Source organism: Aulonocara stuartgranti, assembly GCF_965226115.1.
Source record: "Aulonocara stuartgranti genome assembly, chromosome: 19".
NCBI classification, from domain to species: domain Eukaryota; kingdom Metazoa; phylum Chordata; class Actinopteri; order Cichliformes; family Cichlidae; genus Aulonocara; species Aulonocara stuartgranti.
Genome location: NC_138955.1, coordinates 14,164,458 through 14,187,201, shown reverse-complemented (window position 1 = coordinate 14,187,201; position 22,744 = coordinate 14,164,458). Strand labels below are relative to the sequence as shown.

The following is a 22,744-nucleotide window of genomic DNA, read 5'->3' as shown; positions in this document are numbered from 1 at the left end:
CTCTAAAGATTTTAATCACAAACCAGAGGAAGTGGGTTGCCTAAAAATAGCCCACCAATTTTACTCTCAAAGCCTTTGGTCTGGGCTCGCCACGACGGCTCCAACAAAGCTACAGTTTACGGCGAGATCCGCAGCTGAGAATAAATGACATTTTTAAAACTTTTTCTCTCAGTCTTGCTTAATGTAATGCTTGGAATGACGCCCCAGCTGGGTGTTGCACTATACCACAGTGAAACCATCTTCCGAGCTCTCCCGGGATAAGAGAGTAATAACAAACACTTCCTGTTTATCACTACAGTAAGTTAGAACAGTCTGTTCTGAGCCACTGTTCATTCCAACACAAATAACAGTGGTTATCACGTCTTAATGTTTCAGAAAACAAGAAGCAACAGCAAATTTAAGAGGCAGCAGAACACCTGTCAACACATTCATGGGCAGATGAGGATAAAAGTTAGCAAGCACGGACCAGATTTTAAGGATTTTTCTCCACAAGCATCCAACAGATCTATGTGGAGAACTATATAGCGTCAGTGAACCACACGTGCCTCGTGCTCCATCCAACCACACAGTGACTCTCCTTGTCCAGCTGCCTCTTATATGGTGGGAAGGGTCGAACATGTTGTAACACTGATTTACTTCCCCCGCTAAATCAAGCAGCTCTTCCTTTGCAACATCCTGTCCCCCAGCTGAGAGGGGGCGCCGTAAAAGTTATCCTGCAGCGTACGGTCACATGGATTACACTGTTGTCCAGTGGGTTACATCCTTTAGCGGTTTAGATACCGAGGCAAAGCATCCTTAAGATGCATACATTCAGGGCTGGGTCGGGACTGTCCTGGTGCTTCGGCTGATAAGCAACACTCAGCCCTGTCCGCAGGAAGCTATGAGACATATACAAACAAGTGAGAGGAGATTACACCCAGGCTAAAATGATAGGAACCCAATCTTAATTTAAAAATCCATTCTATTTCCCATCTATGTCACAGCGGACAAAGACATATTGTGGCTGCAGAATAAACTTCTCACCCTACATACCCTCTCACTACAGCCTAAAACATTCAAATTCAATCTGGTACAAGCTGAAACCTATAAACAGTTGAATTAGTCATTTGTTTCTGTAGTAATGAATCACTGAGTCTACTATTAAGCCTGATTGAGCAACATACTGAAGCTTCAAAACTCCAGCCAGTATTCAACATCCAAATCAGTGTTCAACCACAAAAATCCCAAATAGCCCATTAAATAGGAAACAGCAATCCAAAATTGTTTATTACACATCAATATTAATTATTATTAGTTATCCTGAGACACCGACATTTGATCTTGGTGCATCACGACTATCATCTGGTGGGTGGAAAAAATTACAGGATCAATAACTTATGGTCAGGAGTTAATAAGGCGTAGCAGCATAATAACTAAATTATGGACACATCTTAATAGTGTGCGGTCACATAATGTGGTATGTGTGCAAGCTTTAGGAGTATAATAGCAATAATATTATGGCTTTACTTGTCTTACAGGATGCACTCACTTTTACTCTAACTTCATAATAATTCAGCATTTTTTCCTAAATGGTTATAACATGCAGAAATTATAAGTGATTTCTTAAAGTTATAATAACCTCTGATTATCCCTGAAGCTGAGTATAGTCTACAAGCCGTGTAGGTGTTTGGATTGAGTGAATGAACAGAGTGAGAATGAGTGTAGAATCGCGCATGTGTATCTTGTTACTGCTGTGTGCACAAGAGAGACAATGTAAATATATATGCTATCACACCATGTGGTGCAGAGGGATGTTGAGAGAGCAGTGGTGAAAGGGAGTGTTGCTGAGGGGCTCCAGTATGCACCGACTGCCCGCACGAGGGCTAAATGATTGTGTTGATTAAAGCCAGCTGAGCCCAGGGTAGCTCCTGTAGCAGAAGACGCACGCACGGCCCCATGTGCCCATGAAATCCATCTGGTCACTCAGTAACACATGCTTACCATCGAGCGCTGCGTGCTTTATGTTCTGCAGCTAAAAGTGTACACAAACACACACCCAAACACCCGCCATGCTTATGAAATCAGGCTAACAAACAAGTCTTTCTCTACAATGCTCATCAGCTGTAATCTGCCCACTCTACACATAGACGCTGATTAGGACTTTCCAGTGATTAAATTCATTCCTTTTACTTGAAAAAAAAAAAAAATGAGGCCACGTTCACTCTGAAGAATATGCAGTCCTTTCATACATTTCAATAGAGGCAGTTCTTCTATTCTAACAGGTTCCATGTTCGACAGAACAAATATATGATGGCTTTAGCGTTTAATTTTTTTGTAAACTATATTGTTTCCCCTGTATGTTCAACAACAAATTGTCACCAGGGACTTTTATTTGGTGTAAATCCCAGATAAAGGGATCAGGATGATTCTAAATACATGCTTGATGGATCACCTCGCAAACCCTTTTAATCCATGTTGGAATTACAAGCCTACAACCAGCTATTTTCATGTTAAAGTTGGTTGGGATAGAACGTTCATGTTTCAATGTTTACACTATCTTACCAGCTTTTTGAAGCCATATGCTGTATCAAGGACAACTTGAATGTCCAAATTCTCTGCACTGCATTTGGCAAGTGTTCAAATTGTTTCAAGCTTTTCACAATTTATAATTTGTTTCAAAATGTTAATAACTTCAAAAAGTCTGATAACTTTCCAAGTGGCCTTACTGGTGCAACCAACATGTTTCAAAGGGCACAACTTTTACTTTAGTACTTAATGAGTGCTTGCACACAAGTCATCATCTTCCATGCAAACAATGATTTTTAGATTTCTGAGGTCACCCAATTACAAGTTTTGCTGAGCAGTACCAGACACTTTTTTGTGTCCAGTTTCTCCTAGCAACTGCAAACATCACCCAACAGCTACTTACCAACCAGTGTGGAAATACAGTTTTTCCCAACAATCCCTAGCAACTGGTGCCGGGGTGTCATCTACGACAGGTCTTAATGCTGAGATACCAAAAGGAAATCATGCAGTCCAAGGTCTCTCTGCACCTCTGACCTTGCAGTGGACACACATGCACTCCCAGATATTGATGGCAGATTCTCCAATACACCACCAATGCTGCAAGCACTATTCCAGTTTTGACACGTTCTTTTGGGTATTTTTCCTTCACCGTTACGTAAAATACATTCAGTTACAGAAATGTTTAACACAATCAGAAGTGTTCAGCAGATGTAAGCTCCCTGAGTGTCAGGCCCATCCTCACTTTAGTCATATGTAGCATCCACCAACACTGAAAAACTATAGTCATCACCAAGTCACTGTATTTATTTAAATTCAAAGCAGATGTTTCTTCACTCATGCCTTAGTGTATATCACTGCAGATATATGGGTTCAAGTTATAAGTAAAGAGAAGCTCTCACACAATATACAGGTGTCTGACTCACAGGCACCCATGGGATGAAAACCTACTGGGGAAAAAACCCCCAAAAAAAAACTAAACCCTTGACCCCTGCACTACAAATCTGGGTTAATCTGCTCCGGCGGCATACAATCAACACACATTGTTCCGATTACATGCTATCAAAGTTAAATGGTCAGGTTGGGCCTCGAATCCCATTGCACACTGTAGCAAAAATGTGGGTCAGTACTTCTTCCCCTGCAGCCTTTCCTCTCCTTGCATCTGAGTTTCCTTCACAGAACAATGAGTCTGAGTTTTCTTTTTCTTTCCACAGCACCAGGACGTGCAGTGAGAACTGGCATTATTACGGTGGCCACTGTGGAGCACTGAGACCCCAAGTTGCGATGCAGGGTGTGATATAAGAGAACTCGGTAACCTTTCAAAACACAGTCCAAAGGAGCCATTTCAATAATTATGAGCATTGATTGTTGTGAATGTAATGAAAGGAAGGATGCAGTAGGTCAATGAAAAAAAAAAAAAAGGGGGGGGGGGGGTGATTTAAATGACCTCACCTGTCAACAGCTTCCTGTTTGAAGGCCTTTTCTGCGGGGGAGCTTAAAGAGTTTTGACAATTGTGAAAAAGGGAACCCAAGCCAGAGAGGTGTTTGCAATGTCGAACACCACAGATAGGAATACACTACAGTAAAAATAACCGATGCACCATCATGTCTGAAGGTTTGCTTCTAATGAAGATTAAAAGGAAGAGAAGGCAAGTCTGGGAAATGTACTGCACAGCACTGACCAGTAGCCAAACGAATTCAGACAGATTTATGTTCACCGCCTGTTTTAATACTTTGTCAGTGGCGCTCTAAGACAGTTTGTGTGTGCAAATGAATCACAGCAGGGCTTCTTCCATCCATTCTGTTTCATGGGCCAAACCTCCAATCAGCAGATACCTTTCCTCTTCCCCAGATCTTGGAAAGAATGTCAGGAAAGCAAGGTCACGTCAGGTAGGGTGGGTGTATGTGTGTGTGTGTTCATTCATGAACACTACCGCTCAGCCGTTTGGGTCACTTTATGGTTTTAATGCAGTTCCATTAGCATTTTCAGCAAGTATAAATCATATTTTTCAGTAGCATGTTGTGTTTACTAATATGAATTTATCAGTAGGAAAATTATATTGGAGCAAACAAAATTCTACTGAAACAAAAGAACTCTTTCTCTTATAAATTACCAGAAATCTGACAGGGGCATTTCTAAGAGTCCAAAACTTTCAAGCTCTACTTTACACTAAAGCTTTCTTTTGCAAGTTGCAAAAGAGTTTGCAGTTTAACACATTGCTGTATAAAGTTTAGTAATCATATTACAGTAAGCAATTATGCTGTTACTTGCATCAATATGGGTGAGTAGAAAGAAAAATTCAAACACACCTTTTTTCCTGCAAGCTTGCACTACAATCACCTGATTCAGTTCATGTGCAGGAAGGAGGAGAGTATTCGAGCAGTCTGCTGCACAACTCTTGCAGAGTGGAGATATAAATATTGCTGTCATTTTTATTGCAGGAAAGAAAGTGACGACAAAGTGCAAACTGTGCCCAGCCAGAACTCATGTGCAAAGACATCATGCAAACACAAAGCTACTGAAGAACCCAGATTGATGTTAAAGCTGCGTATGCTCACCCCAGCTAAGAGCCAGGGCCTTCAACAGGTAACAAAGGAAGTGATGAGCCATCAGGTGTGAAGTGTGGAGAAAAAAAATCTTGAGCATGTCTTCATGTGTGAGACTGTATCCTAAGTTTTATAGTGTTATATTATGTTGTGGAGTAATGCAAATGTAGTGTAGCAAGTTACTCTAGTGAGTAATTAAGTAACGTTAGTGATGTATTAGTTCTTTTGTTTAAATTAAAAATTAATATGTAATACACTGTTTTTTTACACTTATTTTTTACCTTACATCCTCTCCTCAGCATTTGCAGAAATTGTTGTTCAGACATTATTCATTGTAATTTTGTTGTTTTGCATTTATAGACGTTTTCTATCCAGAGTGTGTTCTTTTTTATGAGTTTGAAGATCATAAAATGTGGATATAATGCCCAACTGGGGATAAGGATTGAAAATTAGCAATAAAATTAAACTCTGTATGCAGCCCATCAGTTTAATGCTCTGTACTGAAGCTATGTTCAAGTGCATCATCTCACTGAAAGAAAAAAAATTAGTGAATGAAGATTTTGTTCTTCTCTGATTTAAAATGATGAACACTGAAAAACAATCCATTTGCTTGTGAGATTCCTGCTCCTAGCCGAGGACCATGGGAGCACCATGCAAGGGATGAGAGATAACGAGAACGACTTTCTGTTTTGCAGTGCTACGTTCCCTGAACGCTGCCCAGTTTATGTATTGCAGCTTGTTGTCAAGGAAACCTGGCAGCAAATGAGGGCAGAGCACAAGAGAGGCAGGCATCCAAAGACTGGAAAAAGTGAGCGAGGGAGAAAATTAGGTGAAAAATAACAAAAGTATCAACATAAAATATATTTATTATTCCGATGGTTTCATCTTTGAGCATGAAGTTGAGACAGCACACTTTTCCTGCACTACAGATTATTCACAATTACAGGAACATCACCTATTTTTTTCCAATTAGGAGGTTCAAAACCCACCCACCTCCCTCAGGTCAACTGGAAAATCCCATTTAATTCTCACTAATTGAATGTGAATCATTATCCTGGAAATACTTCAACAAACGCAGTGCAAGTTTTGTCTAAGATATCCTTCCTCCCACAGCCACTAAAAATCAACTTACAAATGTTGCATCTTTATTCTTTAAAGCTAATCTCCGTACTGCTGAAATAGTCACGGTCACTCGCAGTTAGTTGTGCACTTTGGGGATTTTGTCTGTCAGCACAGCAGGGTGGATGCTGGGGATTATGAAGGCAGTGATGTGTGCATGGGTTGATATGGTAGCATTTATGTCTGTTCCAATGGTCCAGGTTGTCAGAGTAATACCTTTAATCCACCCCCTGCTACTAGTATCAGCCCCAAAAGATAGAGTCAAGGGCATGGTTACAGTCCAGTAGCATCCCTATTCCCCTTTTTCAGCTCCCTCTCTCCTTCTGATAATCACAATATGAGTCTCCTCTTTACAGGGCACAGTTAATCCCTGTGGCTCCTGGACCATGTGACCAGTGAGGAGGTAAAGAAGAGGATGAAACTGACTGGACTTTAAGAAGCCATTTGCTAGATGGATCACTGCCTGAAGAAATAATACAGGCTGTAAGACTTTGAAAATGGGCAGCCCATCTAAGCTTCTGCAGGAAGAGAGAGCGACAGAGAGAAAATATATCAGCCTCCAGTAGCTTTAATGCCGGCCAACTCCTGCACTGAGTCAGATGGCTTGGCACACAGAGCACTGGCTTATGGGTTATCTCTCCATCACTCCACTGCTGACAGCCTGGACCCTTCAACACATGTGTGCACACACACGCATACATTTGCAAGAGCTTTTAGCATCCTGGGTCTGCATCTCTCTCACATAAATTCTTTTGTTTTCAAAACTGCTTTTAAAAAGGCGCACCATTATGGACACAATGGTTGGACAACATTCAAATTTGACAAACATTTAATAATCAGCGCTTGCTAATATAAAGGCAGAAGGCTGTTGAAATATTTAGGGCTGAATTAAAATGTCATGATACAGTGCAGTCCCTCTAACGGCCACTTGAAGCTGGCTCCAAAACCGAGTGGCGCTCCATGACTCCCATTATAAAGTGTCCAAGTGTATGTGTTTACTGTCTGGTACAAAAAACTGTTTTGTGTTGTCATTGGAGCGACAAAAGAAAATACAGGACCTAATTGATATATCCCTAACATTTGCATTTATCTGGGCAAGACATCAGCCAAAACTGCATGGGCTAGGCAATGGTACTCTGCTGCATCCCAGAATGCAAAGCATACCTGGCTACAGGAAGGCATTCGGCTCAAACTTGCAGCATCACCTGGTCAGTATGAGGTCAGATCTCACCATAAACAAACTAGTGAGTCTCTGTCTGGTTGGTTCCACACCTGAGTGCGATTATCATGTTCACACGTGCACAAACAAATTTCACCAAGTAGGAAAGTTAACTTTTAATTTAAATGGACACAGCACAGCTGTGAGAAAACACCCTAAAATCGGGCAAACCTACATTAGCAAGCTGATGGACCAAAATTCAGAAAATGAAAGATGCCTGTAATGTGTGCTTACATTGGTCAAAAACCTAAAAATACAGCTAGCTTACCTAGCAAACATATGCTTAACGTTACTTAGTGTTGATACTTAGTTTGTCAGACAAGGAAATGGGGACTTCCACATTGCCACTGTTTAATGTACTTAATATACAATGGCAGGTCTCCACAGCACTACATCCACTAGACATACATGATGAAAATTTTCATTAATATATCTGTTTAGCTCTACTGTAGCTCAGCAGAATATTTTTTTCAGTGACTGTCCTTTATAATGGATTTATTTGAAGAGATTAATTTTCAAAGAGGCAAACCACTAAAAAAAAAAAAAAAAAGCCCCCTGTGGGGGGGGACAGGAAAATAATACTAAAAGTCTCTCAACCCTAATGGCCACCAGTAGGAGCAGATGTGTGCAAAGCAAAAACACCACACAGAGCTACAAAACCACACGACTAAAGAACTTCAAACATAGTTGTAATGACTAATTGTTTAATGACAGGACATCACAGTGTCATCTTTCCAAGCCATGCAATCTCACAAGTGCACAAACAAGTTGGCCTGGTCTGTCACAACATTCAGGTTGTTAGTACATGGCAAAGTAGTAACCACATGAGTGCTGGGACTGTAGGTTTCCCAGCAGAACATTTCATCATAATGGGATGACTGATATTATTCACTTCCCCTGACAGTGGTTTTAATGTTGTGGCTGAATCAGTCACTAACCAAAAATAACCTCCTCTTCAGATTTGCTAAGACATTGTTGGGTCATCTGAGATTTTCCTACTGGCTTCTGTCATTTGTTTAGCCCCACACTTCCTGAATGCTGATGGCAGACAATCTCCTAGTTTACATAAGTAGAAGGAGAAGAAAACCAGCACACTCTCTGCAAAGGAGGAAGACGAGGAGGTGCATGAAGAGGAAGGGAGTATCTTACTCACCGAGTGAACGGCACAAAGAGGGTCACCTGATGTCCACATGTGATCTTTACCACAGGGGGAGTGATGGAGCGTATATCAGAGGAGGATGACATCTGTTTTAAGAAGCTTCCTCTCCATCTGCACAACTATAAAACAGGACCCAGAGTCTACACGAGTACCTGTGTTTTTCATCAGTATGGACGAAGCAGAGTAGATGAGAAGAGGATGCTGTTGTCACTTATGGCAAGCACGCATGGAAAACAAGCAGGTTGAGAGGGAAAGTCTGGGTTAGAGTTACAGGTGAATTTAAGAATAACACAAGTGCGAGGAGCGAGCGATGGCCTGGAAGTGTTTTCAGACGATGTAGAACACCCACAAAATCTTAAAATCTGGAAAAAGGACACAGTTTATAACGCAGCACAAATAAACGTCCTGCCTTCCTGCCTTTCAACAGTCCATTTGAAGTGCAGTGCCAGTGCAAACCTGCGCGAGATCAATCTGCTCTCCGGAGGGATAAAAGCAAAAGACCCCATTTCAACAGGCCTCTCCAGAGACAGAACCCCATTCATTCCTCCTCTGAATGCTTTAGTTGTTGCCAACCACGCGGTTTGTCACTTGGCGAAAAAGAGTTTTTGAAAAAAACTCGCCAGGGATGAAGGATCTATGGCTCAGGTCCACTGTTTGGATTCTGTTTGTCTGTTTAGTTACTCAGTAGCAAAGGGACAGAACCGTTCTTGGATCCTCGACTGCATCTGCTCATCTATCTCAGAGCTCAAACACAATAAGATGGCAGTTAGCTTGGATGATGCATTAGGGCCTGGGAGAGAGGCTGTAGAGCACAGTAAAAGTGCCTGTCACAGCTTTCTATTCTGCTTAGGAGCTTTGAAGTGCACCATAAAGTCGTTACATGATTAGAAAGAAATGCATGGGAAAATACAGAAGCCAAATTTAGTAATCCAAGACTCTCCCCGAGATTTATGATGGCGTTGAGCTTATAAAACGTTTTACTGTTTAGTAATGGCCTTTAGTTTTAAACAAAGTGACATCACAGGGGAGGTTTGGTCTGATACTGCATGTCTGAACCATATTTTTTCCTCAGGTCAGACTATTTATAGGCTTATGGATTCCAAACGCTGCAGGTGAGGATAGGATAAGAATTATTCAGATGGATCAGAGGGGGAAAACAAGAGGGGTAAATGTGATTCAGCTACTTCTTAAATCTTGTTAAGATGCTCCAGCCTTAGATCACTTCAATAAAGCTCATTTGTCACACTAGCAAAGTGAATTACAGTAGACTAAATTGAATTGAGGATTAGGGTAGGAGGCTTGGCTATCTGACAGCCTGTCATATCTTGTTGTTGTTGGTCAATATAAAGTGCCACACACACACGCGCACGAAACACATAACAAGTATGTCACCATGACACTAAATACACAAAACCTGTGTTTCTGGGATTTCCCGTAAAGCAAATGTGAAAATAAAACTGCATCACTATCCATATGCAAAAGTGGAAACAAATCACTGCCAACGACAATTGAATGCATTAAATGAAAACTGAAATTCAAAATCTAAATATAAAAAGCCACAAACTCTGTTTAATGAGGTAATTCCTCCAGCCAAATGACACATTCAGTACACAAACCAGGAAAAGTCTCTTTAAAATTTTTTTTAATAAAAATAAAAAACCCAGCAACCTCCAAGCTATAAACTTTACATATTTCAGGTTCAATATCCAACCCTGGAGCCAGAACATATTTTGCATGGGTAGCCAAAGTAAACCTGCCACAGTCTGGCCCATTCTCAAAACTCTGTGTCACATCAAGACCCACATCGCAATCTCAGGCCTCAATCTGAAGTGATTTATTGGCTGTGAGTTCTTTTACCAGGCTTCTTCATCACTGTGCTGAAGAGCTTGAAGGATCCACCAACCAGATAAGATAAATCCTACTCCTGAGCCTGATGATAATGCAAATAACTCCAGTTTGGGAATCTAAAAACTGGGCAAAGGAATTCTGCCACCACTTCTACCACTAGGATCTGCTGAGGCAAGAACGGTCCTGGAGGAGTAGTGGGGCTCAGCATCTCTGAGCACAGAGGACCCCCCCTCACCTCCCCAAGGGAAAAGCCGGTCCAGAGAGCGGGGGACTCTCACGGACAGTTGAGAAATTTTCCCACAATCAAACGCAAACAGAGCCACACAGGGCAGCGCGAAGGACCCCTGTCCACCAAGGAGACAGAGGGAGGGAGGGAGGGAAAGAGCTGACGGTTACAATAACACAACCCATAGAAGTACATGCTAGGCCATATCTCTTGTAAAGAGGACCCTCAAAGAGAATGCACTGCTTTGTAAAGAATATTCAGTGATCCAAGTGAGGTCTCAACAGTATTCCAAGGATGTTTAACCTGTAGGTAACCTTCAGTAAATTTCAGAAACCCAGAGGCCTTGGATACCCCTCTGCACAGTTCATTGGTAAATGACCTCATTAAGGTAATCTGTTTTCAGCACAATCCACCACTACAAATACCATCTGCTACGCATTAAACAGGGTGTCAAGCCACAGAGGACATCTGGATTGCTATCGTTGAAAAGTTTAGGCTAATTTAGGCACCGTCTGAACTTGAGACAACATTAAGATAAAACCTCAAGACTGACAATCTAGACCAAGAGATTTAGCATCATTTTGGCCACTGAGATCAAATCTGCTCAGCTTGCAAACAGAGGATATTCCCATTTTAAACAGGAACGGGTTGAACTTTGTCATTACAGCTCAGTCAAAACAAAGATACAGACCTGGATATTGATAACTTCAGCTACCCAATGCAACAGGAAAATTCAATCTAAAGCACATAACGGCTAGGCCTTTGTAAACAAAATCAATTTCCTGAAGGGCAAGCAAAGCACTGGGATGAGGTAACAGGTCAAAAGTCACCTATCATCAAACTCTGCGGAGTATATTTCCAACAAAGCCATAAGTTTGACCTGTGATATGAAGAGGTGACGCAATCACAATCACGAATTTCAAACATTCACAACTTTAAATACTTTGAAGACACTCTTGGATGACACAAAAGCAGAAACCGACTCAGGGAGCTGATAACTTTAGGTTTCTGGCTTTGTCCAAAGCCAAACACGACATTCTTTTCCTGTGTGATTCATGTCTACTTTCTAATGAAAATCTAAAGGTTACATCTTGCGAAAATGTGGCATGCAAGCCTCCTTTCGAGTGGGTCGGTAAAAGTCTTCAAACTTCCTTTTATAGAAGTAGCCCCCAGAGCTGGATATCAAAGCTATTATAAATAAGAAGCTGGAATGCAGAAAGGGAAAAAAATAAACATCCAAGCTGCTCCGTTATCTACACCCAGCTGTGCAGTTTAGAGCCCAATCCTTGGAGATGATGTCACTTTGGCATTGGGTTACTGTTAAAATACTGTCCTTATAATTTAGAGTGGATACTAATTCATTCAAGTAGTAGCCAACAAACCCTGTGTGTGAACCTAACTCAAAGTTAGCACAGACCTTGAACTGAGTTCATACAACCTTAACCCGAATGAAAAACACCCAAAGATAAAATTATCACTGTCAGTTAAGATTGGCATGAACAAATGCATCACTTTAAAAGAGATCTATATACACTCAGCAGCCACTTTATTAGATACATCGGCTCAACTGCAAATATCTAATCAGCTAATCACATGCATTCAGGTATGCAGATATCATTAAGTTGACCCAATCTATCCTGCATGGAATTAACACTTCAGGCTGTTGGTGGTGATCTTATGGTGTGGGAGATCTATTTTCAGCACACCTTGGGCCCTTTAGGTCAAGTTGAGCATTGTTTAAACACCACATACCATGCGAGTATTGTTGCCAACTACATCCATCCCTTTATGACTAAAATATACTCATCTTCTGCATCCAGCACTGTTACATGCCATGTCACAAATCTCAAATCATCTTAAACCATTTTCTTTGACATGACAATGAGCTCACTGTACTCAAGTGGCCTTGAAAATCATCAGATTGCAATCCAATAGAGCAATTTTGGGATGTGGCGATTCGGGTCATGGATGTGCAGATGACAGATCCAAGTCTACAGTCATCATGAGACTGCAGTATAAAAAACTAAAGTTCTGTTCTTTCTGGAATTATTTCTGTGTGAATTTTCCACAAATACGGTGTGCTTGCTCCTGAGATCCTTGCCACAATGTCTCATTCAACTCTCCTACAGCACCAACAGCAACTTTCCAGTGTTAACTTCAAACTGGAGTTCACCAGTCAATAATCCTGAAAAATGTCCAGCAATATTTCAACACAAACGCCACATTAAACTCCACATGTGTCATTTTTTTAAGCATTTTGCTTTCTTTCTGGCCTTTGAAAGCCAAGACTAGCTTGCCAACCTTTTTAGGACTTTACATGGCAAGCCACTGCAAATCAAAGTGTATTTATGGTTTACCAATGACTACCAAGGAGAGCGAAGGAGGAACATCTCCAGGCGCCACTTTTCAACATAATTTCAGAGGCAAAGTGAACCTGAGATGCAGAGGTGAGGGGAGACCTGAAGCCAAGAGAATATGGTGGGGCTGACGCACTGGAGGTTTGATAAATGATTCCATATGTGCTCCAGATCCCTAGTGAAAGAGCTGCTTTGTGTTCACTGAGGTAGCACGTGCACAGGTCCCAAGTGCATACCCCTCCCCTTCTTTCTGTTCCATCTACTGACAAAACCTATTTGGCCTTTTCTCGGCAGGTCAGGGTAATATTAGCCAAGTGTAAGTGGCAGGAGCAAAAGGTCTGGGTGCCCGAGTCTCAGTCAGCCTTCTTGCACCCTATTTTGACGGGATCTAATTGCCTGTGACTACATGGAGACAGTGGACCAAAAACAACCACAGCATTGAGTTAGATGGCAGAAGGGGGTGGGGGTGGGGGGGCAGGGTAAAGTTGACAGAGATTGAGACCAAGGAGGGAGAGGTATTTGGGGGAGGGAACTGTCAGTAAGTTTAGAAATATTGGGATATTCTCAACCTCTATTACCCCTAGTGCTAAATCACTCCCACCCATGGCAAAATAATTCCTCAGAGCATTAAAGAGGCAATCTTCGCTGCGCACCTGCTCCTTTTGAATTTTGTCCTGATATGATGGAATAGGTAATCACCCAAAATACCACCTTTATTGTGGTGACAAACTCCCCTCTGTAGAGGTTCAACAACATATGGTGAAACCAAAACTTAAATTGCCTTCAATTTACACCAGTGGTGGAAACATGCAAGTCTGATCAGGTAGTCAAGGCAGCAGGCTACTGTTTCCACTACAAACACTATAGCAGCACTAGTGCACAAAAACAAGTTTGCAATGGCACAATGTGCAAAAAAACGGTCAAGAAAGCGAAGCGTCTCCTCCATATTTAATAAACACATGATTGTGTAACTCCACATTTCTACCTTGTGACTGTTGCTAGTGAGAATGACAGGAAATTAAGACTTTAGTGGCAGCTTGAGGGGGAGGACATAAAAGGAGGAAGAAGCACAGCAGAAGGCAGAAACGTGTCCTGCACTGTTTGATTCCACTGGACAGTGAAGACACCTCCAAAGCTGGGGTTTTTTGTATGTATGTAAACTCTTATAAATACAAGTGGTTTACATACAAACCACAATAATTAAATGAGAACAAAAGAAGGATCCACAGAAGAGAAAGAGAAAGTAAATTACTGACGTGTATTAAGATCATATCATAGCACTCCTTTACAGTTGGGTTACACCAATGTTGGTTGAATGTCAATGGTTTCTGGCACAGTGGGAGCATTCCTGCTATGCTGGAGTTACTTTAAAACTTAGGTTTTTAACAGCAGAGAACAACCTCACTACTGTATGGGAGAAGCAGACCAGAGCCTGTTGCAACCGCTCATCAACAAGTCCTGCACACTGGGCCTCTGTGGCCAGGAGCTACACTAGAAAAGCTGAAATCAGGCTTTTGACTGAAGTCAACGAGACATGTACTCTTAAAGAGTCTCTCAAACAGAATGAATCTCAAATGGTGCAAGAGATCCATATGCATTTATCTACTTATACTTTTCAATGCTTATTTAAGTTCTTTCAGAGTAATAATGTGCATGCTTGGTCAAGTACTGAATCTTGTTATGATGCACCAGTTGAGTTTATTCTGACACCTTTCATGCACTCATTTGTTTTCTGCTGAGCTCAGTGAGCTGTTAAATAAAAATGACTGGGATTAAAATAAAAACAGTGTTACATGAGCAAAATATATAAAAACAACTTAGGACAGAAAAGTAAAGAATTGCTCTGAAGAAGGTGCTTACTTAAACAGATAATGCAAAAATAGTGGAGCAGGTTTAGCTCAGTGGGTGAGCAGAAGACCATATGCCACATGACTAGAATGCAGCAGCATCGGTTTGAGTCTGACCAGTGGCCCTTTGCTGGGCATCTTCCCTTTCTCTCTCTCTCTCTCTCTCCCCACTTTCCTGTCTGTCTTCACTACTCTACTATCAACAAGGCAAAAATCCCCCAAAAAGCATCTGTAAAATAATATCGGTAATAATTTAAATGTAAAATGAATGCAATTACTGTGGCAAAGACTCTGCATCTCTACATCTCTGTGGAGATGATGTAGATGTTGCTTGTCCAGTGAAAATTCACAGGGTGGTCAGGATCCATCAACTATCCATAACCATTTACCACAGCCACAGTCATTTGGATGAGCTCTAAACTAGTTGAGTAACATAAGCAGCACGCTGATTTATTTCAAACTGTGGCACAAGTGAAGGACTACAGTTTTGGGGTGTAACATGGGTTTTGTTTTGTTGGTGAAGGTGACCACACAACATGTATAAACCTGTGTGCACTGTTTGCACCTAAAAGGGTTTGGCTAAGAAGGAAAACACTCCAAAGTTCAAGTTTGCCATCAATATCAGCACATCATCAGCACACTCATGTGTCACCGTCATCAAGTCCCTCGCGGAAAAAAAAAAAAAACTATGGAAAAAGGCATGCATGTCCCAGTAAATTCAATTTAGGCTAATCAACTAGTCTGCAAATAAGAAGACATCAGAGTGTGGCATCTTTTTCTGACATCTACACACCTGCAGTGAATGTGGTTAGATTGCACCACCAACATTAATCTAGATTACAATATGGACAACCCAAGAGGAACCATAGGCAGAGCCTCAGGTAGTGATGGCTTCATAACCCAATAGTGAAGTGGTGTGAAATTCCAGAAAGGATAGATACTGTGCAACTTTCTACTAAGAGGACATTTTATGTGTCCTTGCATGGATTTCAAAGTGTTTCTGAACATATGTACAGCTCTAACCTTTAAAAAAAAGAAGAAGAAGAAACCCTTGGCTGTACTGTATTCATGGCATTAAATTTGGTTACCTCCTGCTGTAAAAACAAATCATAGAATCAAACCACTTCCACTTTTTTCACATGTACTCATAAATGAAGGTCTAGTAAAGTAGGAAATGGGAGGATGAGGAGTGAAGAGGGGTCTCATAACCACTTGTGCCTGAGGATTGGAAGGAGAGGAAGGGGGCGGGTGGGCATCCAACAGACCCAAAACTGTGTCTGGTATTAGATTATAACCTCACAGCTAATTACTCCCAGACTCCTTAGCTCTGTGCCAGAAACTCTGCACAGATACAGTAAGTCAGCACGCTGCCTCTCCCCCACACAAAGAGAGAGACTGGCAGAAGGTCTACTGCAGCCACTCAGTGTGTAATTGATGAGGGACGAGTAAAGAAGGCAAATGAAAAGTTTTATGAGGGGAGACAGGGACAAATATATCGACTTGGAACACTTGTTGATGAACTGTAAGGGTGCACAAGGGGGTGTCGCTGCTTTCTAGATGATGAGATGATCAGCACTTGTTGCACAGTGATTTATTTAAAGTTTGGATCGAGTCTGAACATCTGATAAAACACATCATCAGTCAGCAGGCTGCAGAAAGGAGAAGCGACATGCTCTCCCATGACCAAGTACAGGCTCACTCCTGCCCCCTCCTCACTGCCACAGTCTCACCTCACAGACTGGACGAGCAGCAACAGCCAGCCAAAACATCTGGCTCTGTTAGAAGAGAGCACACTTCTCCCTCAACTGCTCACCGGGAACAATGGTCCTGTCTTTCCCCAGCTGGCAAACAGTCCTAGCTTAGACCAGGCACAGTCCACAGCTTTGTGGCCACTCAGATACCAGGTAAAAACACACACAACCACCCAAAGCTAAGCAAGGCTGCTACTCATGCTTCTGGCCACAGAAACAAACATACACATCCAAAAGTAGTCCAGCTCCTGCTCAGTCAGCAGGGGCACAGCCAGAAGCCGAGTACCTCAGCCCACCGGGCCTGTTTCTCTTGGATTACACATGTGTTTTTCTTCCCTACCTCCTCTAAAAACACACAGGTAGCTGGACAAGGATTGTGCACTACAGTCAAAACAGTGGACTCAAAAATACTCCAGGAAAATTGCTTCCTTAGTCTGATTTAAGGTTAAACGGGACAAATATTCCTGCTTTATATGTGAATTTTTGCATGCCTGTGAAAGAGCTTATAATGTATTAAAAGCTCAGCTCTGCTCAGAGATATGCAACAGGACTTTTGAATAAATCCATCCATCACTGACATCCTTTAACACAAGTCTGTTGGTTCAGCGGGCAACCTATTCCTGCCTGTGACGTATGTGCATTACACATTGTTTAAAAAAAATCCTTCAGCAGCTTTACATGCACAAATCCTCCAAGCCACTTACTTAACCAATGATTAAAATGTAATTTCTATGCCATAATCCACCCCAATCCTTTCACCAATAATGGCCTTTTTACACACACACACACACACACACACACACACACACACACACACACACACACACACACACAGCCAAAAAGTTGGGGATCACTGTGGCTTTATTTGATGCAGCACAATCTTGATCCGGAAGAAGGAATGATGCTAAGCCATGTGGGTAAGGAGGAGAAAGAGGAGGCAGAGGAGGACGAGAAGGAGGGGATCATTTTGTGCTTAGCATGGTGCTGTGCTTGTAAAGCCTCAACCGCTGGCCAAGAGCAGCCGACGCTGCATCACTGCCAGATGTTCAGACGGATTAAACAGCTCCTGATGCCTCTGACAAGCAGTGTGGCCATTAAGTAGGGATGCCTGTATCTTCTGATTATTAAAGTGCAGTTTTCTTTTTCCAATAGCAATGCAAGATTCACAAAAGCTTCCCTTTTATACATGATCCTTAACATTAATATCTGTCATTTGAATGGCCTGATTTCGGTTAGAAATGGAGAGGTTGTCAAGTTTTTACACATCTGGATGTAAAACAGTATGAAAGATAAGAAAGAAAAAAAACTGCAATCAAGACTAAACACATTACTTCACAAATCCCATTAAATGGACCAAAAATAAAAGGCATATCGATCTCTGCACTATCATATCAGTGAAGAAGTAAGTGAAGAGGCCATCACATGATACTTTGAATGGTATTTAACTCTGGATGAGAAAAGAAATGTTGAAAGAAATATAGAAATAAATAGGTTTAGGGTTATCAACAGGGCGAAATGTTACAAAATTAAAAATAAATACATTTAACAAAGAATAAATTAATGAACTTGAACAGCTGGTGTAGCCAGACTTAGTCCAAGAGAAAGGGAACTCCTATCCACTCAAAGAAGTATGGATCAACAGGAGTCCCCCAATAAGTTTGAGAGTCTGAATCTGGTGCAACAAGCAGAAAATATTTTCCATTTCATTTAATTATAATAATAAAGTGGAAAAAATCAGAGGCCTTAATTGTGCCCCAAGTCTAAATGCCTTTCCTTTTTTTTTTTAAGTACTTGATTTGAACAGATCTTCTTATGAGAAGCTATTTCTTTGCAGTGTGGGTGATGACACAGCAGTGGAGGTGGCGCAGCGCCCTCTATAGACGGAGACAGGAACTAACATCAGCGCTGTGTGGCCCAGTGAATGCATAGGTGGATAATATCGAGGTCAAATGCATTGAGCATCGTGCAAAACTCACTGCAGTCCATCATTATAACACAAAGCGACATTATTATCTCAAAATTATCACATCACTGTGAGAAAACCGTCAAACAGATCAAAGATAATCGGTGGGGGGTGGCTGTCATGCGCAAAACTGCATATAAATGCACTGATATACACCTAATGGCACCAATGATGTGTTATAACTGAAGCCATTAATCATTTTCTCCCTTTAATATTAATGCAGGCGAACTAGCAGGCTTCAGATCAGGTGCTGGATCCTAATTGGCATGTTGAGCAGGAAAAAAGGGCAGTCAGGTAAAGCCACAGCAAAGGTTCTTTGATCACATTTAAAATTAAACTCTAATCTGTCCTAATCAGCAGAGACTGTAGCATCAAAATGACACTTTCCCACATCCAGGGGTTCAAATATATATCCAAACCGATGGCCCCGATTGCCTCTACGGCTGCTGAAGGCAGAACCATCCCAGCCTCCAGCTCAGCCCAGGCTGCCTGGCAGAGGAAACGTAAACTTACCTTGCAGACGCGTTGCGGAGAATCAGTCGCTGCTCGGAAATAATAATCCCGTGTGGCTGTCAGCGGGAATATGGGAGAGAAATCACAGCGGGCTGGATAAACAGAGAGCCGCTGAGCTGTGCTGACTGTACGAGGAGGTTCATTCAGCTGAATGATAGTGGAGAGTGAAGGCACTGACAAGTCGGTCACAACAGCAGCACCACGCCTCCTGTCTTAAAGTCACCGCACTCTGCCTGCCTATCCGAGTGGGTGTGTGCGTGTGTGAGAGGTGAACACGACCGCATGAAATCATAGCTTGCTCATTACAGGAAAATAATACAAATGCAATAGCATCGTATAATTCTTTTTTTATGCTCCATATATACTAACTCGACAACATTTCTATGCTCCTGTGAAGCTCTTCATAAAGAACACTAACACAGGCTGTGCAAGAGCCTGGAAAAGGATTATCATTCATCTTAACTGCTAGCCTAATTCAGGGTCGGGGGTTGTCATAGGGCAAGACCCAGCCAACTGAAGGGCTAATACAGAGAGAAAAACAACCATTAGAATCACCAATTAACCGAAAACACGCACCTTTTTAGAGAACTCGCAAAGACTACAAAAAAGGATCTGCAGCTGGCGTCAAAGCCACAACCTTCTTGCTGTATTGCAGCAGATGGTTTTGCATTTCAAATCTGCAAAGTAAGAAGTAACTAACGCATTGCAATAAATAGCAAGTGTGATATTCAGTGGAGTAAAAGTAGAATTTAACACAAGAAATACTTGAAGTACCAGTAAATTATAATAGTACTTGAGTAAAGTATTTAACAGTATTTAGTTGCAATCCACCATTGGTTACTCCATGCAGTACCACTCTGTCCTTTATACTGTCATACTGAGAAGTATAGTGATGCATACTTGTTACACTAAATAACACTGTATTGAGTAATCACAAAGAACACTTCTGCCATGGTAGAAGGGTAAAGACTCATGGGACTGTTACAGGCTCAGTGACAGAGCAGATGAACAGGGCAGGCAGAGAGAGGGCATTAGGCTCAACTGACTTTGATACTTCGGTTTTTAAAAAATGCTGCCTGCACAACAAATTCAAGCAACATAGCTGAAACAACATCATGAACTAGTACACATAATAACCATAAATGCACAGTGCACTCATTGCCAATTTGTTTTGTGAGTTTCAACTGACAGAGCTGATGATTGCCTCTTATTAGTTCCGAACAGAGACGTAAGAGGTAGCCAGCTTTCCAAGGTCTGACATGTCTAGGCCATGCGCTCCAAAATCCAGGATTGTCTTCAGTCATGCTGCTACGATTGGATCAGATGCTCTAATTAGCATGGGCTTGATTTTTATTGATGTTGGCATTTAACTGTTTATAATCCTATCGAACAAATTAATTTTATTCATATTTATAAAACTAAGTCAGCAGAGTTCAGTTGAGAGGGTACAGTGACCTTTTTCAGCATGCTCAGGTGTCTGGGACTCCTGTCCACAACGCTGACACTGGACTCTTATTGTTTGTCTCCAAATCCTTATTTAATAATTGATATGACTATCAATCAGAGTTGGTGTTCATGTTCAGGGTTGTTGTCCTTACATTATTAAAACCAGTGTTCTTGTCATGGAACACAACAAAATTAAGGCTGTATAAAGTATATTAAGCAGAATAATGAAGAACAGGTAGTACAGAACACTTCTGTATGCAAGCGCAAGGAATCGTGGACCTGCTAATGTTTAACATGAAATCCTTATTCTCGCAGCGTTTCGATCAGTTATGTTGTGTTTAGACTTTGCTTCTTGGGGCTGTGTAATATGTTTGTGTGGCCAAGAATAGCACAATGGTTTACCTTTTAACAGTCCACCATGACTAAGACTTCTGTAGCGATTAATGAATCGCAGTCAGTGTTTTTGTTCACGGTTGTCATTCATACATTATTAAAAGTAGTATTCCTGGAGCACTGAAACTGTAACTTTGTTGTCTCAAAATTTAGACAGCAAGTTTGCTTCTTTTTTTTTTTAAAGTAAAGCCAACTCATTTTGTTAATAGTGAATAATTATTTGCACACTGTCATTGATCTCAATAAACATCAAAACAGCCAATATATCTCTCTGCAGGAAGAGAACATTCATGTCACATAACCACAAATCCTAAAATTTATTGTAGAAGATAAGTTCTTCAAACTTACTGCAAATTTCTTGTTTTCCTGTGAATTAAAGCCTAATAAAGTTCCCCAAATACAAAGCAAAGGTCTTGCCGGAGCAGCTGCTAAGCACTTAATCCTCTGAAATATGAAGAAACAGTATGACTGGCTGTGTTTTGATCTCCTCACAGCCTGTGATCCTTCATTAATTGCAAATTCTGGGCATACACTTTGACCTGGGCTCAAACGTGGACATCAGCACTAATTTATATGTTTGAGGGTGAGAACGAGTTCTGCTGTGGTGTCAGCATGTGAGATAATTCCTCCACATGCAATATGGAGTGTTAGAATTCATGGTTGTATAATAGATGGAAGCTCTAAAGTTTACCTGTTCTTGTTTTCCTTACTGACTCTGCCCCTTGGCAACCACCATGTAAGAGCAAACAGCTAGAGCTGTCTATTTTAGAAAGTCCAACAGTCAAAGTAACCTCACCCATAACTCAAACCAAACTCCAGAGCCCAGTTGTTATGAAGGATGAAAAGATAAAACATTGGTTTTCTGTACAAGACTGAAAATAGTAAAAGTAAATTTATCATTTTAGCATGAGAGTCTCTGAGGTAACTTGCGACAGAATGACTTAAAAGGAGATTCAGTTTTTGTGCAAAACTGCATTTTAGTTATTGTGCAAATGTACTGTTTATAATGTTGGGGAAAACCTGCAGTCAGCTGAGACTGAAGAAGTCACTTGGATGATTAAAAATGTTTCTCCTGGTGAAAACACTACGTCCAGATGAACAGAATCAACCTTTTGCGAGATGCAGTTTAATAAACTTCCTCATTTGGTCCATTATTCAGGTCTGTAGGTTACTTCTTGGTCAGCATCCACACGTCGAAGAAGAAGCAATGCTCCTAATAATGCGAAAGTTAAATTCCTAATCAAAACTTAAAGAGGTGGGGCTCTTTTGGGAAAAAAACAACTTTTTTTTAGTACCAAGCTGTAAACAGTTAAGAGAAAAAGTATACGCTAATGGCTTCATTACTAGTTACTAGTTTGTTAGTTAGTCCGGCACTGCGGATCACTGAATTGTAACTATCTCACATAAGAGGATGAATTTGGACATTTTGACATGTCTATGGGGATTGACTCACTTCTGGAGCCAACCTCAAGTGGTCAGTTGAGGTATTGCATCTTTTTTTCAGGTTTTCACAGTGGCACAGGAGTAAGAGATACCCTAGCAATCATCAGGATAGACATGCTATTTTATGCTGATGCACTGCACTGATGCCAGTCTAATCACAAAATTAACACGGGGGCAGGTAGGGAATGGTTCTTCTCATGCTTTATATGATAATAAAATTTAAATAACTGAAAGAATAAAAACAGTTTCCAGGAACTTATTTTCTAAATATATTAGCCTGTAGCCAGTACCATTGTGGAAATAAGGTGTCAAACTGAAAGCAGACACTTAGCTGGTACCCGCATTATTTAGCATTCTTTAAATACTGTCATGCTATTAGACTATAACCAGTTTCCTAAGCTCTCAATGCTA

The 22,744-nt window shown here is 41.2% G+C and overlaps 1 protein-coding gene across 4 annotated transcripts in view; it reads right to left on the bottom strand.

Annotated features, from left to right (window-relative positions):
- The window catches only part of daam2 (dishevelled associated activator of morphogenesis 2), a 110,663-nt gene extending 91,154 nt beyond the window's left edge, over positions 1–19,509 (bottom strand). For 2 of the 4 annotated variants that reach the window (XM_082516237.1, XM_082516239.1), the window contains exon 1: positions 19,052–19,509. The gene's annotated coding sequence lies outside the window, so the exon portion shown is untranslated. The remainder of the gene's footprint in view (positions 1–19,051) is intronic. The other 2 variants (XM_082516235.1, XM_082516238.1) reach the window with 1 other exon arrangement.
- Positions 19,510–22,744: the final 3,235 nt, after the last annotated feature.